We start from the raw sequence: 16,642 nt of genomic DNA, 5'->3' as shown, positions 1-16,642 counted from the left end.
GCTCTGGGCTGAAGGTGGCGCCAAATCGCTGAGCCACCTGGGCTGCCCTATTTATTTATTTATTTATTTATTTATTTATTTATTTATTTATTTATTTATTCATTCATAAGAGAGACACACACACACACACAGAGAGAGAGAGAGGCAGAGATGTAGGCAGAGGGTGAACCAGGCTCCTTGTGGAGAGCCCGATGTGGGACTTCATTCCTGGACCCGCGGATCACGGCCTGACCAAAGGCAGATGCTCAACCGTTGAGCCTCCCAGGCATCCCATACTTTAATTCAGTTTAGTATGTAGATTTCTAATTTTATTATATTTTTTAAAAATATTTTATGTGTTTACTTGAGAGCGCACAAGCAGGTGAAGAGGGAGAGGGAGAGGGAGACAGAGAAGCAGACTCTCTGCTGAGCAGGGAGCATGACATGGGGTTCTATCCCAGGATGCTGGGATCGTTACCCGAGTTGAAGGTGGATGGGTAACTGACTGAGCTACCCAGGTGCCCTTTTAAATATTCACATGAGCAGAGTTTTATGTTGTAACGTCTACTGAAAATTTCAGTAGTATACTATAGAGGCTCCCTTGTAGAAGATGAGTAGATTTTGTCATGTTGGTTTAAAATTCTCTTTTCACTTCTGATTTTTGATGGATGAGTTTTATATATATACACACATATGTATATGCATATATATTAAAGATTCTATTTATTTATTCATGAGAGACACACAGAGAAGCAGAGACATAGACAGAGGGAGAAGCCGGCTCCTCGCAGTGAGCCCAGAGTGGGACTCCTTCCCCGGACCTGGGATCATGCCCTGAGCCAAAGGCAGACGCTCAACCGCTAAGCCCCCCGGGCATCTCTGATAGATTAATTGTAATGTGTCACTGTGTTTCTGTCTTGACATTTATCCTACTTTGAGTTTACTGAGCTTGTTGAATTTGCCTCTTTCCACATATGTGTGAAGTAGAAGCCTTTAGCTCTTCACGTAAACTCTCTGCCCCCTTTCACTCCTCTCCTTATGGGGTCCCCTTAATGTACATATCATCCCACTTGTTGGGGTCCCATGGATCCCCAGGCCATGTCCTTTTCCACATTTTTCTTTGGTCTTCTTAATAGGTGATTTAAAACAAAGGGTCTTGGGGATCCCTGGGGGCTCAGTGGTTTAGTGCCTGCCTGTGGCCAGGGGTGTGATCCTGGAGTCCCCGGATCGAGTCCCATGTCATGCTCCCTGCATGGATCCTGCTTTTCCCCCTGCCTGTGTCTCTGCCTCTCTCTCTTTCTCTGTGTCTCTCATAAATAAGTGAATAAAATCTTAAAAAAAAAAAAAAAAAAACAGGGTCTTTGGAGAGCCTGATTCATTCTTCTGCTTGAGCAAGTGTGTTGCTCATTCCTTAGTGTATTTATTTATTTATTTATTTATTTATTTATTTATTTATTTATTTATATTTTTTAAAGATTTTATTTTATTTTTTTTGGAGAGAGAGAGAGAGAGAGAGAGAGAGGCAGACACAGGCAGAGGGAGAAGCAGGCTCCATGCAGGAAGGCAGACATGGGACTGGATCCGGGGTCCCCAGGATTATGCCCTGGGTGGAAGGTGGCGTAAACCGCTGAGCCACCTGGGATGCCCAGTGTATTTTTTTTTTAAAGGTTGTATTTATTTATTTATTTATTCATGAGAGACACAGAGAGAGGCAGAGACACAGGCAGAGGTAGAAGCAAGCTCCCTGTAGGGAGCCCACTGTGCCACTCGATCCTGGACCTCAGGATCATGACCTGAGTGAAAGGCAGAAGCTCAACCGGGGAGCCACCCAGGCATCCTTCCTTAGTGTATTTTTCAGTTCAGTGATTGTACTCTTTGGCTCCCAGTTCCTGGTTGGTTGATAGTTATACTTTGTCTCTTTTGTTTCCATTTTGGTCACACAGTTTTCTGAGATCATTTAGTCACATACCTGTTTTCTCTTCATAGTTAATTCTCTGTTATCCAATTAATAGTTCCTCATTAATCTAGGGTCAGTTTGGGGTATATATTTTGTTCCTGTGACTGGAACACATTTGTCTTTTCTTTTTTTTTTTTTTAAGATTTTATTTATTTATTCATGAGAGAGGCAGAGACACAGGCCGAGGGAGAAGCAAGCTCCACACATGAAGCCCGACGTGGGACTCGATCCTGGGTCTCCAAGATCAGGCCCCGGGGCTGAGGGTGGCGCTAAACCACTGAGCCACCAGGGCTGCCTGACATTTTTCTATTTTGTGTCATGTGATCTTCTGTTGACATTTGTGAATTACGAAAACAAAAAAGAAAAAGAAAAAAGGAAATAGAAAAGCAGCTTCTGGGCCCAGGATTATGTACTTTCTTTGTAGAGAACACACATAATAGTAATCCTGGCACCTGTCACACATATGCTGGGCATATGTCATGTCTGAGTTTTTGTTATTTACACGTTACAAAAGGGCAGTTACTGCTTTATAGCTCATGATACCTTCCTGGCTCTTTCCCTTCAGCCCTATTATCTCTCCATTGTTTGAACAAATGCCCGCCTTTTGTCTGAGCAGCTACCACACTGCTTCCAGAGGGTGTTCTCACTCTCTCTTTTTTCCATGTCATGCATGACAGAAACAAGTTCCTCGGGCAGCTATAATGGAGCCAGATCATTGAACATACAGGCCACTGTTTTGTAAGAGTTTTCTCACAATGTGGCCATGGAGTGACAGGTTGAGCAGCTAGCTGCAAGGAGCAAGTGTCAAAAACTTCCTTTGTCTCTCTGATATGGCCTTTCTTCATTTGTACTTGCCTGGGGATGCTGTGCTCTCCTCATTGGCTTCTGGAGCATTCTAAAAGGTAATTTGGTCCTTTTTTGTCTCCATGGAGGAGCAAAGCCCTAAGTGTTTCCAATTCCTCAGTTGCTGATGTCCTATGATAGGTATTACTTTTGCAAATTAGCATTTTAATGTACATGCATGTGAGCTTAGTAAGTGGAAAAACTTATTTTGTATCTTTTAGTTGTGTCTTTCCATAACACCCTAGGCTTGTTAGCAAAGACAGGCAAAGAAGATTGTTATATAGGAAGATCCAAAAGCTGTGGCCCTGAGTATTTATAATTAATGAATGTCTGGGAAAGGGATGGGGGAGGGAAAAGCAGGAAGGATGTTTCGATGGATATAACCAAACTAGGAAAATCACCCGTAATGAAATCTCAACTACCAGAAGAGGTCAAGGATATAAAACTTTAGGGGGGAAACCCCACCTTACGTGAGTCACATTGGCAGAACGGTATCTTTGAACCCGAGGGCCAAATTCCATTTTCATGCATACCTGTTCTCTGAAAGAACATTTGCAAATTCTGGAAACCCCCCCTAGTCCATCCTGAAAATAACATTCAAACCATTTGAAATATAAGATTGGATCAGTCATTCACTGAGACATGTCTGAAAGTTAGACATGGAGAAAGAAAGCTAAGAATTCTAAATGTGGGACGCCTGGGTGTCTCAGCGGTTGAGTCTCCTTTGGCTCAGGGCATGATCCCAGAGTCCGGGGCCCGGTCCCGCATCGGGCTCCCTGTGAGGAGCCTGCTTCTCTCTCTGCCTATGTCTCTGCCTCTCTCTGTCTGTCTCTCGTGAATAAGTAAAATCTTTTAAAAAATTCTAAATGTGACTGATTTGGGAAGTCTTTTTCAGAGGGTTCATTATTCTTCCACCAATACATAATCAATCCTTTTTCAATGTCTTTAATTTAGATAAACACGGGGGAGGGGGGTCTTTATTCAGACATCACTGTTTAATAGTTATCACATAATACATAATTTGGAGCAAGTTATTTATCCTTTTTTTTTTTTAAGATTTTATTTATTCATGAGACAGAGAGACAGAGAGAGGCAGAGACACAGGCAGAGAAAGAAGCACGTTCCATGTAGGGAGCCTGTTGTGGTACTTGATCCCGGGACCCCAGGATCACGCCCTGGGCAGAAGCAAGCGCTCAACCGCTGAGCCACCCAGGTGTCCCACGTTTTTTATCTTTATGTGTTATACACTTAGAGTCCTCACTAAAAGCCTTTCTATCTTCCATAATCACTGAGGTGTTTATACTCGAGACAGAACGTTATCAGTGGAATATATTGGGGAGAAACAATAATCAAGGGTCAGGAAACTCAGTTTCCAGATAACTAGTCTACAGTAATACATGTGGGAAAGTCTTTTATGAAAGCTCAAATCTTATTTTACATCCTTGTGTCCTCACTGGAGAGAAGACTTACAAATGTAGTAACTCTGGCAAACCTTTAAACTGGTCTTCAAAACTCAGTCAACAGCAGAGATTTCATAATGGGAAGAAATCTTACAAATGTAAACATTGTGGCAAAGCCTTTAAGCACTACTCAAAACTTACCATCATAAGGTAATACATGCTGGTGAGAAGGCTGACCAATGTAAAAAAAAATGCGCAAAGCCTTTAAGCTTTGTTCAGAAGCTACAACTTTCTGAACATCAGACAATGCCTAATGACAGGAACCCTACAAGTGTAAAGAATGTGGCAAAACATTTAATACATAATGAAAACTATTCGACATGAGATAATACATCCTGTGGAGATACTGTACAAATGTCAAGAATGTTGGCAAAGTCTTCACAGGGAACAAACTCTTACTCAATACAGGAGAAAGCATACTGGATAGAAACCCTAGAAATGTAATGAATGATGAAAACCTTTGTTCTTAATACACACTTCAGAAGAAGGAAGCCTTCATGAAGGATGGAATATTGAAGATGTAAATAATTGTCTAACTATGTAATGGGAATGTGAAATCTAAAATAAATAAGAGGGGATTCCTGGATGGCTCAGCGGTTTGGCGCCTGCTTTGGCCCAGGGGCATGATCCTAGAGTCTCGGGATCCAGTCCCATGTAGGGCTCCCTGTATGGAGCCTGCCTCTCCCTCTGCCTGTGTCTCTGTCTCTGTCTCTCTCTGTGTGTCTCATGAATAAATAAATAAAATCTTTAAATCAATCAATCAATCAAAGAATTCACTGTAGAAAGCAAAAGATCAGTCTATTTCACACATGATTCTAAATTAGGATATTTATTATGGAGTAAAATCCAAAGTTCAAACACTTAATTACATTTTAGCTTTGGACAATGCAGGTATTAGGGGTGTCAACTCTTTCACCGTTGAAAATCTGCTCGTCACTTTTGACTCCCCATACATAAAACCATACCTGTTTATCCATGGAAATAGCCTATTGTTGACAAGAAGCCTTCCAGAACAGGAACAGTCAATATCCCATTCTTAGTATGTTTTCTGTACTATATCTGGCATTGTTTTTTTTTTTTTAATATTTTATTTATTTATTCATGAGAGACCCAGAGAGAGAGGCAGAGACATTGATAGAGAAGGAAGCAGGCTCCAGGCTCCTTGCAGGGAGCCCGATGTGGGACTCGATTCCTGGACCCGGGATCACACTCTGAGCTAAAGGCAGAGGCTCAACCGCTGAGCCACCCAGGTATCCCTATTATGGCATTGTTATAATAATGTAAGCTTGAGAAAAGAAAATGTTAAGGAAATCATAATGAACAGAAAACATGTTTACAGTACTTCAAGAAGTACGTATCAAGAAAACTTATGTGTAAGTGGACCCATACTGTTCAAACCCACTTATTCAAAGGTCAGCTGCACTTGCTAATATGCCTGAAAGGATCGAGAGAGGATGGATGTCTGGGGAGGGGTATTAGTGTGTCTTATTTTCTTTTGACCATATTTGAGAGTTTTTGCATGGCAAATAGTATTGATTTGACTCTTAAGTCATCTCGTGTTGTGCCTTTATTGCGTGGGTGCATTCAAGGTGATTTGATTGTGGCTGTCTCACAGACATGAGGGGCTCTTATTTGGTGGGGAATTCATTCATGCCTACTTTGCATACACGATGAAGGAGACTGTGGTTTACAATTTATGAAGAAAGTCCACATGGAGATGCTGTTTGTGGGTCATGAGGAAGAGTGACCTAAATCATGATGAAGTAAGTGTTCAGAGAGTCATCATTTACATTAAAGTAAGAGAAGGGTGCCTGGGTGGCTGAGTTGCTTAAGCATCTGTCTCTTCAGTTCAACTCAGGTCATGATCTGGGAAGTTGGGATGGAGCTCCATATTGGGCTCAGTGCTCAGCCCTATCAGCTAGGGATCTTTCTGTCCCTCTCCCTCAGGCCCTCCCTGCTAATCTCCCACATGTTCTTTCTCTCTCTAAATAAATGGATAGGGATGCCTGGGTGGTTCAACGGTTAAGCATCTGCCTTCAGCTCAGGGCATGATCCCTGAGTTCCAGGATGGAGTCCCACATCGGGCTCCCTGCGGGGAGCCTGCTTCTCCCTCTGCCCATGTCTCTGCCTCTCTCTGTGTGTCTCTCATGAATGAATAGATAGATAGGTAGATAGATAGATAGATAGATAGATAGATAGATAAGCTTAAAAAATAAATGGGTATCCCTGGGTGGCGCAGCGGTTTGGCGCCTGCCTTTGGCCCAGGGCGTGATCCTGGAGACCCGGGATCGAATCCCACGTCGGGCTCTCGGTGCATGGAGCCTGCTTCTCCCTCTGCCTATGTCCCTGCCTCTCTCTCTCTCTGTGACTGTCATAAATAAATAAAAATGTTTTAAAAAAAAATTAAAAATAAATAAATAAATAAATAAATAAATAAATGAATGAATGAATGAATGAATGAATGAATGGAGGGCAGCCTGGGTGGCTCAGCAGTTTATAACCACGTTTGGCTCGGGGCCTGATCTGAAGACCTGGGATTGGGTCCCACTTTGGGCTCCCTGCATGGAGTCTGCTTCTCCCTCTGCCTGTGTCTCTGCCTCTCTCTGTGTCTCTCATGAATGAATAGATAGATAGATAGATAGATAGATAGATAGATAGATAAATAAGCTTAAAAAAATAAATGGAGGGCAGCCCGGGTGGCTCAGCAGTTTATCACCACCTTTGGCTCGGGGCCTGATCTGAAGACCTGGGATTGAGTCCCACTTTGGGCTCCCTGCATGGAGTCTGCTTCTCCCTCTGCCTGTGTCTCTGCCTCTCTCTTTCTCTCTCTCTTCTCTTTGTGTGTGTCTCTCAAAAATAAATATAAATAAAATCTTGAAAAAAGAAGATAAATGGATAAAATAATTTTTAAGATATAAGGAACATAAGATAAAGAAACATCCTGAATTTTAAATAGTTTTACCAAGGAGCACCCGGGTGGCTCAGTGAATTAAGCATCTGATTCTTGGTTTAAGCTCCGGTCATCATCTCAGGCATCATCACCATAGTCTCCTCATGGGGTGGAGTGTGTTGGGGATTCCATCTTTTTCTACGCATCTCGTGGTCACTCATTCTCTCTTTAAAATAAATAAAGAATCTTTTTTTTTTTTTTTTGGCTTTCTGACATCAAATTCTTTTATTTTTTATGTTTTTAATTCTTTTTTATTGGAGTTCAATTTGCCAACATATAGCATAACACCCAGTGCTCATCCCATCAAGTGCCCCCCTCAGGGCCCATCCCCCAGTCACCCCCCACCCCCCGCCCACCTCCCTTTCCACCACCCCTTGTTCGTTTCCCAGAGGTAGGAGTCTCTCGTGTTCTGTCTCTCTCTGATATTTCTCACTCATTTTTTCTCCTTTCCCCTTTATTCCCTTTCACTATTTTTTATATTTCCCATATGAATGAGACGATATAATGTTTGTCCTTTTCCGATTGACCTTTTTCACTCAGCATAATACCCTCCAGTTCCATCCACGTCAAAGCGAATGGTGGGTATTTAAATAAATAAACAATCTTAAAAAAATAAATAGATTTGCCAATTGCTGTTTAAGGAGACTATGCTGGCAGTTCATTAACATCTGGATGTATCTTTATATTAGCAGTTGGTAGAAGTCAAGAATATTAGTTATCCCGTTCAAATAAAGAGATTTCACAGATGTCTGAGGAAATTATACTTAGCTATTCTGTAAAGGGTATAAAATTATTTTAAGTCCACTTCGACTCCATACTTGGTCTCTATTTATTTATTTATTTATTTATTTTAAATATTTATTTATTTATTTATTTATTTATTCATTCAGAGGGAGGCAGAGAGGCAGAGACACAGGCAGAGGGAGAAGCAGCCTCCATGCAGGAAGCTGGACATGGGACTCGATCCCAGGTCTCCAGGATCACACCCCAGGCTGCAGGCGGCGCTAAACTGCTGGGCCACCGGGGCTGCCCTGGTCTCTGTTTAAAAGGCATTGAGAGGGACGCCTGGGTAGCTCAGTGGTTGAGCGTCTGCCTTCGGCTCAGGGCGTGATCTGGGGGTCCTGGGATTGAGTCCCACCTCAGGCTCTGTGCAGTGAGACTGCTTCTCCCTCTGCCTAGGTCTCTGCCTCTGTCTCTGTGTCTCTTATGATTAAATAAATACAATCTTAAAAAAAAATAAGAAAAGGCATTGAGAACAGAATTCACAGAAAATTACCTCTGAGGAACAAGAATGGTTCTTGAATGCTTATAATGGGTATTTTGACTAAGAATCATGGTGATGTGGCAGTGGTGTCTTTAGAGTGCATTTGAAATTATATGTTTTAATTAGTAACACTGGATGGATTGTAATGTGTTAACAGTGATCTGGAGTGAAGTTTTTTTTTTTTTTTTAAGGATTTTATTTATTTAATCATGAAAGACACACACAGAGAGACAGAGAGACAGAGACAGAGAGAAAGAGAGGCAGAGGCACAGGCAGAGGGTGAAGCAGGCTCCCTGCAGGAAGCCCAATGTGGGAACTGGATCCCGGGTCTCCAGGATCATGCCCTGGGCCAAAGGCAGCGGTAATCCGCTGAGCCACTGGGCTCTGCCCTGGATTGAAGTTTTATCCCATACCAACCATAGCCTGCCCCAACTTCATCAAGGTTGTAGGTAAAGAGACAGGAACACAAAGTATACTTGACCTTTGTGCTATGTGAGTTTGAACACTGTGTAGGTCTACTTATAGCGAGATTTATTTATAGTACAGTATTGTTTTTTTTTTTTTTTTTTTTTTTTTTTTAATTTTTATTTATTTATTTATGATAGTCACAGAGAGAGAGAGAGAGAGAGGCAGAGACACAGGCAGAGGGAGAAGCAGGCTCCATGCACCGGGAGCCTGATGTGGGATTCGATCCCGGGTCTCCAGGATCGCGCCCTGGGCCAAAGGCAGGCGCCAAACCGCTGCGCCACCCAGGGATCCCTATAGTACAGTATTGTAAATGTATTTTCTCTTTCCTCTGCTCTTCTTAATAGTCTTTTTTTGAGCATCCTTTGTTGTAGTATTATCATCTGTAAAATAACATGTATATTCATTGACTTTTTTTCTTTAATGAGAGAAAGAGAGAGAATATGCAGGGGGAGCAGTAGAGGGAGAGGGAGAGCAGATTTGGGCTCGATCTCAGGACCCTGGGATCATGACCTGAGCCAAAGGTAGACGGTTAATAGACTGAGCCACCTAGGCATCTTTAATGGACTGTTTTTGATTAGGTTTCTGGTCAACAGGAGGCTATTAAAATTAAGTGTTAGAGAGTCCATATTATACATGGATTTTCAACTGCATGGGTGTTCGCACACTGAACCTCTGCTGTATTCAGGAGTCACCTGTATTTGTTAGAGCAGTGGGATGCTATGACTAATAATCTTTTTTCCCTGTGGTCTTAAACCTCAAATAATTTGAGGTTATTTTGTTTTTAAGATTTTATTCATTTATTCACGAGACACACACACACACACACACACACACAGGCAGAGACCTAGGCAGAGGGAGAAGCAGGTTCCATGCAGGAAGCTCGATGTGGGACTCCATCCCTTGATCCCAGGACCCCAGGATGATGCCCTGAGCAAAGGCAGAAGCTCAACTGCTCAGCCACCCAGGCGTCCCTATTTGAGGTTATTTTCCCCAAGTTTATGTGATGTATGTTTTCCTCCTTATATTATACTACTGCTAAAGCAGTATGATGGGTTTTTTTCCTTTAAGATTTTATTTATTTATTTGAGTGAGAGAGAGCACAAGCAGGGGGAACAGCAGTGGGAGAGGGAGAAGCAGACTCCCTGCTAAGCAGGGAACCCGATGTAGGGCTTGATCCCAGGACCCCGAGATCATGAGCTGAGCTGAAGACAGAAGCTAAATCACCTGAGCCACCCAGGCACCCCAGGATGATGTTTGTAATAAGGATGATATAGATGTATTATTGAGCGTGTGGCTAAATGATTTCTTGATAATGCTGTGTTGGAATGCATTTTGTATAATCACACTGCCTGCAGGGGCTTTGAACGGACCCTAGTTCTACCCAGTGGCAAATAACACTAGATAAAAGGCCCCCAAGTCACAAGTAAAGGTAACTTTTGATAGGACTTCCTCTATAGTGTTTGTGAAAGAGCTGTCTGCTGGCAGTATTTAGCATAAGCTCCCCTTAGAGAAGATCCCTGCACAGTTAATCTTACTCATTTTGGTTTGATTTGCATTCTAGATTTAGCCCAGGAACTCGAAAGCACTCCAACCGTGGACTCGAAACATGGCATCTGCCCCACTTCTTGGTCATTTTCTCTGCCTGCAGTCAATCTTGAACCCTTCATGCTGTCTCTCAAGGCATATTATTTACATCCTCCAGTACCTATGAGTAGTAAACTTTATTTCCCTTTCTTTGTTTTCTTTTATTGAACCTTGGCTCATCATCCAATGCCCAGGGGTCCTACTTCAAAACTGTTAACTGAACAAAGTCAATACACATATAATTACAAGCCATATCTACAGAATTTTCGATCGCTATTTTTCTTTGTTTATGTTGTTTTGGTGAGCATAGAGAAGACAACATTTATGGGTTTGGTATCCACAGAATGCAAAGTGTTATATTAAGTTAAAGATATGGGCAGCCCAGGCGGCTCAGCGGTTTAGCGCTGCCTTCAGCCCAAGGCCTGATCCTGGAGACCCGGGATCGAGTCCCACATTGGGCTCCCTGCATGGAGCCTGTGTCTCTGCCTCTCTCTCTGCCTCTCTCTCTCTCTCTCTCTGTGTGTGTCTCTCATGAATAAATAAATAAAATCTTTTTAAAAAACGTTTAAAAAAAAGCTAAAGATATATCTTTTTTCTTTTTTTTTCTTTTTAAGATTTTTTAAAATTATTCACGAGAGGCAGAGAGACAGGCAGAAGCAGAGACATAGGCAGAAGGAGAAGCAGGCTCCTCAGGAAGCACGATGTGGGACTCGATCCCGCAAATCTGGGCTCATGCCCTGAGTCGAAGGCAGATGTTGAACCACTAACCCCCGCCCCCGGGCATCCCAAGATATATTTCAGAATAGTAGAGTAACTAGGAAGAAGTACCTGTGTGTATATGTGTGGGTATACCTATATCTCCAGAAGGAAAGGGAATATTGGGGCAAAGAAGGTTATTTTCAAACTTCACGATTTCCTAGTAAACAAAAATGTTTACTAGATTCCTGATGGGAATAATTTTCTATACGTTGCGTTGAATTTATTTCTCCTAAATTTCGTATGCCTTGGTTTGAAAATCTCTCCGGGCAAATTGTGTCTCATCTACTTACCTATTACTCATGTAGGATCTACTCAATTTTCCTTGTTTTGAATGTTCAGGAACTGTTGCTTGTATGTCTTAGGGATTTTAAGAATGGTTTGCATGAAATGACATGGTGTTCAAAAATTCATCCGAATGTGGGAGTAATTTCTCACTGAGCATATTCAATTCCATGTAGTTTAATTGCTACATTTCATTTCTTCCTTCTTAATTGGAGAAGAACGCTAAGTGCGATTTCTTTACTTACTATTCTTTTCCCTTCCTGGAAGTGACATCATCCAAGTTAGTCACTTTCGTATAACAGTTTGATTTACGTGAAGACGTGGAGACTTCATGAGTCATGGGATGTTTTAACATTCATTTGAAGAGACCAAGTTGGGACAATGCTCGGGGTGTGGTAGATGTTCTAAACATAAGAAGACAATATTTTATTGGGAGTGATGACACAGCCCAAGGCGAGATGAAAAATATCTAGGCTAAAGAACCGACATGAATTCTTCATGGGGGGGAGAGACTACCTGTCCAAGTCTGCACTACTGACTGTAAATTTAGAAAGACAAATTTTACTTGTTTTGTTTCCAAATCATTCCCAGTTTTTCCATGTCTTCCTCTCCTTTATAGTGTGTGGCATCACAGCTGTCCTCCTTTTGTATGTTATGGAGACCCCATTGTCACTGCTCTCTCCCTCCCACATAAGCCACACAGGCTGTTGTAGGTTCTTAGGAGGAGCTTTACTTTTTTTAATTGAGTCGGAAATGGTTGGTAACTGGATCATTTGAGGCCATATCTGAGATCTAAATACTATGCTGTCACCACTTCCTTGGTAGACCGGGAAGCACATCAGTGGGCCACAGGACTACTTCAGGCATTTGGTACTAAGAGTTGTGAGGACAGATAAGACATGCTAACGGTATCCTTCGAGAGGGAGAGAAGGCTTAGTGAAAGCAAGTATGAACAATTTAAGGGATTTCATTTATTTTTTTTTCAAGGTTTTATTTATTTATTCATGAGAGACACAGAGAGAGGCAGAGACACAGGCAGAGGGAGAAGCAGGCTCCATGCAGGGAGACTCGGACCCGGGTCTCCAGGATCAGGCCCTGGGCCGAAGGCGGCGCCAAACCGCTGAGCCACCCGGGCTTCCCAAGGGATTTCATTTATATGAGAAAGGGACACAGAGAGAGCATGCAAGAGCTTGCAGGAGTCGGGGGAGGGGCAGAGGGAGAAGGAGAAGCAGACTCCTCAATGAGTGGGGAGCTCAGTGTGGGGCTCGATCCCATGATTCTGGGATCAAGGCAGATGCCCAGACGACCATACCAACCAGGTGATCCTGGACAACTCTTGAAACGTGGGGAAGTTCTGGTCGGGAGCTCTCTTTGGTCACTGCAATGTCTTAAGTAGCTTCTAGTGATGAATAAAATGACAGAGATGGGGACTTGAGGAATGTGATTTTCTGGGATTCAAGGCAGTCAGATCCATTCCACATGAGTTAATGAATTCCCTGGTGGTCCTCAGACCTAGCTGCTATTGGGTGACATAGATAACTATACCTTTCCAGGTGCAGATGTGGGAGTGGGTGGAGAGAGGATACGGATGATTAAACATTTTGGGCATAGGTTTAAGGTGTCATCTGGCAGAGTCGATGTTGATGATGAAGAAGGCTTTTGGATACTAATAGGCAGAAGAAGAAACACTGATATCCCAGGTATATAACCCCCACATAGATCTGCTTCACTATACATGTTTGACATTCCAGGGATGGTGACCCACGGCTGGCACAACCTCCCTCCCTCACTTCCACTCAGCCCCATGATCAATCTAGTCCTGTGTTCTTGACTGTGTGCAAAGCACTGCATATCTTAGGAGCAGGTCACCAGTCATGGATGCTTCAAATGGCCCACCCAGTTTTTAGTCTTGATATCCCTATGTGGTTTCACAGCCCATGCAGTCCTTAACACCCTTCCTGATCTAGGTGGAAAGAGGATTTTTATCAGTTGTCAAAACTGATAAAATAAAGTTGGGTATCATGTTATACTCACATTTTAAAGTGGTTCCACTGAAGGATAATGACTCATTCAGGAAAAGCCATCCTCCCCAAGGCACAATGCCCACGGTGTCATTGACCTACTCTGGGCTCTTTTCTTCTTGGGAGAAGAACCCTAGTTCTAGGTGGTCCCCCACGGTGGGGCACTGTGCTGGCCCATGGAGAAGTGTACTGTGGTCATAGGGAAACGACTCCACTTAACCTTCTGATGCTGTCCCTATTGATCTTTGTAGTCCAGGGGGTGTTCAGCATCACCCCTGAGTCCTGAGAATTGCCCAGTGATGTCTTATGTGTATAGTTGCTAGTTGAGCTTATTATGAGAAGTACAGAAGTGGGATCTACCTATGTCACCATCTTTATGATGTCAACCCTCTGTGATGAATACTTTTATATCTCGTGAGGTAACAATGAATGTCTTGCTACATACATGTATGTATGTGTGTATATGTTTATATGTGTATATAAATATGCACACACTGATTATGTGTTATTGATGAGATAGAATGGAGTACATTTAGATACTTAACAACATTATGAAGAAGAGTGACAGACTCCTTCAGTGTTAAAAATTATTCGACATCATATTTATTTTTGCCATGCAGCATGTTTAATTGGTTATCACACACGGTTTTGTTTTTTGTTTAGTTTTTTTCCAATTTCATCCTCACGTTTCAGTTACAACTCTAGGAAAATTCCAACGGAATATATTCAAGCAAAGTTTAGTGTTACCAGGAACATTTAGTTTATATATGTTAATATTCTAATGGAGATGTTGGGGTTTGGAATTACCGTGTTTTTACTTTACACTCTATCCGCTTAATTTTTTTGTGTTTTCCTATATGAATTTTAAGAAAATAATTCTATATTTCCTTCTTTTTTTGTGAATATTGTATACTCAGTACCATATTGCTTTAGCTATAAATTCATGCATGCCATGAAAATTTAGTCACAGTGGGAAGTTCCTTCCTAACTTTAATTTCAACTTGTCAGCATACATTATGACACTTTTATTTGTGTATTTGTTTGTTTGTTTGTTTGATTAAAGACTTTATTTATTAGAGAGAGAAAGAGAGAGAACAGAGTAGAGGGAGAGGGAGAAGCAGACTCCCTGCTGCTGAGCAAGGATCCTGGGGCCCTGAGATCATGACTTCTGCCAAAGGCAGATGCTTAACCCACTGAGCCACCCAGGTGCCCTGACACTGATCTTTTAATATACATCTCTTATTCTTGGACATTTTTTAAAAGTAAAGTCACATGTGGAGATCGTAGGTGAACAGTTCAGTGGGATTTCACAACCGAATCCCATCTCTATAATCCATTGAGCTCAAGAAACTTTATTTTGTTTGTCCTCTAAAATTCCCCTTGAGGTCCTTAGTAATTTTCCCAAAAGCTCAACACTCCTTTAACACGTAAGGAATAGGTGCCTGTCCTCGTTTTTGTACTTTACGTGAATGTAATCAGGTGACGGGAACTCTTTTGTAATTGGCATTTTTTTCCTTTCTGTCTCTTGCCTGTAAATTTATGTATCACTGCATGTTGTTGTGCACCATTCATTAGAGTTGGATGGATCCAGTTCCATCATGTGAATATCAACTGGCTGCATCGTTCTAGTATTAATATGCAAGTGAATGGTTCTCAGTCTATGACTGTCATGACTATTACTGGCATGTAAAATCTATAATTTGTCTTTAAGTGTGAAAAATGTAGATATATCTGCTGCCTCTGTGTGTGTGTGTGTGTGTGTGTGTGTGTGTGTGTGTGTATGGGAGTGAATTGTTGGTAAATAGGTTTATTCAGCTTTAACAGACACTATGAAACTCCATCCCACAATCTTTATACCACTTTTCACACACATCGCAGCACATGGGATTTCTGGCTTATCTACATACTTTCCAAAATTTGGTAGTTTATGTCATTTTCACAGTAGGCTTCTGGTTGGAAGGAGAATAACCAACTCTTGGTTTTATTTGCTTTGTTGTAGTTACTTCCTTTTACTATGGAGTAAAATCTCTGTATAATCTCTTCAAAGTGTCCGGTTAGTTATTATGATCCTCTTCCTGTTAATGTGCAGTCTCAAATTGATAGTATTGAATTCCAGGAAGATTCTCACTTGATCATGTTGTAAAATGGTAAAGTGTGCTTTTGATTCCGTTTGCATTATTTCATTGTGGACTTTGCATGAATATTCCTCACAGATAGTAGTTTGTAGATTTCTTTACTTGTAGTTTCTCCTATGGCTTTGATAACCTGCTAATGCTGGTGTCCCAGAGAGTGTTGTCATTTTCTCCCTTCTCTTTACTCCTTGCAAATATTTGAGGATATTTGAAGTACTTTCTCATTATATATTTGTATGAATTATCCCGTGAATTCATCTGGCATAGGATTTTTCCTTGTTCGGAGGTTTTTTAAAATTACTTTGTCAATTTACTTAGTAGGCGTAGATCAGTTGAGATTGTTTTAGAAATTGCTTCATGATGGAGTCCAGGTAAGTTAGATCTTTTTTTTTTTTTTTAAGATTTTATTTAATTATTCATGAGAAACAAAGAGAGAGAGAGAGAGAGAGAGGCAGAGACAACAGGCAGAGGGAGAAGCAGGCTCAATGCAGGGAGCCCGACATGGGACTGGATCCTGGGTCTCCAGGATCAGGCCCTGGGCCAAAGGAGGCACTGAACCGTTGAGCCACCGGGCTGCCCCCTTTTTGGGTATTTATATCCATTCAATGGTATTTATTCCTTGGCATATATATGTATCATTGCCTCTTTTAATTATTTTCATTTCTGTAGTATTGGTTATACCATTTCTTCCTATTTTAGTTGGTTTCCTCTTTCATTCTTACTTTAGTTCTATGTCCATCAACTTTTATTTTTATTTTTTCTGAAAACCAAATCCTCGTATTGTTGATATTTTCCTAAATCCCATTTTATTCATTTCTGTTTTATGTTTAAGTTTCCTTTCTTCCACAGAGTGACAGGATTGCCCAGTCAGTTAAGTGTTTGAGTTCAGCTCAGGTCATGATCTCGAGGTCCTGGGTTTAAATCTTGTGTCATGCTCCCTGCT

The 16,642-nt window shown here is 41.6% G+C and overlaps 2 protein-coding genes and 1 long non-coding RNA gene across 3 annotated transcripts in view; 2 read left to right on the top strand and 1 right to left on the bottom strand.

Moving 5' to 3' along the window:
* The window catches only part of LOC140607990 (uncharacterized), a 202,933-nt gene that overhangs the window by 116,256 nt on the left and 70,035 nt on the right, over positions 1–16,642 (top strand). The window lies entirely within an intron of this gene.
* Positions 1–16,642, top strand: part of LOC140600296 (uncharacterized) — a 45,715-nt gene that overhangs the window by 19,739 nt on the left and 9,334 nt on the right. The window lies entirely within an intron of this gene.
* Positions 12,053–13,943, bottom strand: LOC140600390 (uncharacterized). The gene is made up of 3 exons (XR_012003654.1): positions 13,581–13,943; positions 13,092–13,212; positions 12,053–12,945 (listed from the first exon to the last, which is right to left on the bottom strand). It is a non-coding gene; the product is annotated as an uncharacterized lncRNA (long non-coding RNA).

Source organism: Canis lupus, chromosome 1 (assembly GCF_048164855.1).
Source record: "Canis lupus baileyi chromosome 1, mCanLup2.hap1, whole genome shotgun sequence".
In the NCBI taxonomy this organism is placed as follows: Eukaryota; Metazoa; Chordata; class Mammalia; order Carnivora; family Canidae; genus Canis; species Canis lupus.
Note: the sequence above shows the minus strand (reverse complement) of the source record. Positions and strands in the feature narration are given on the sequence as shown.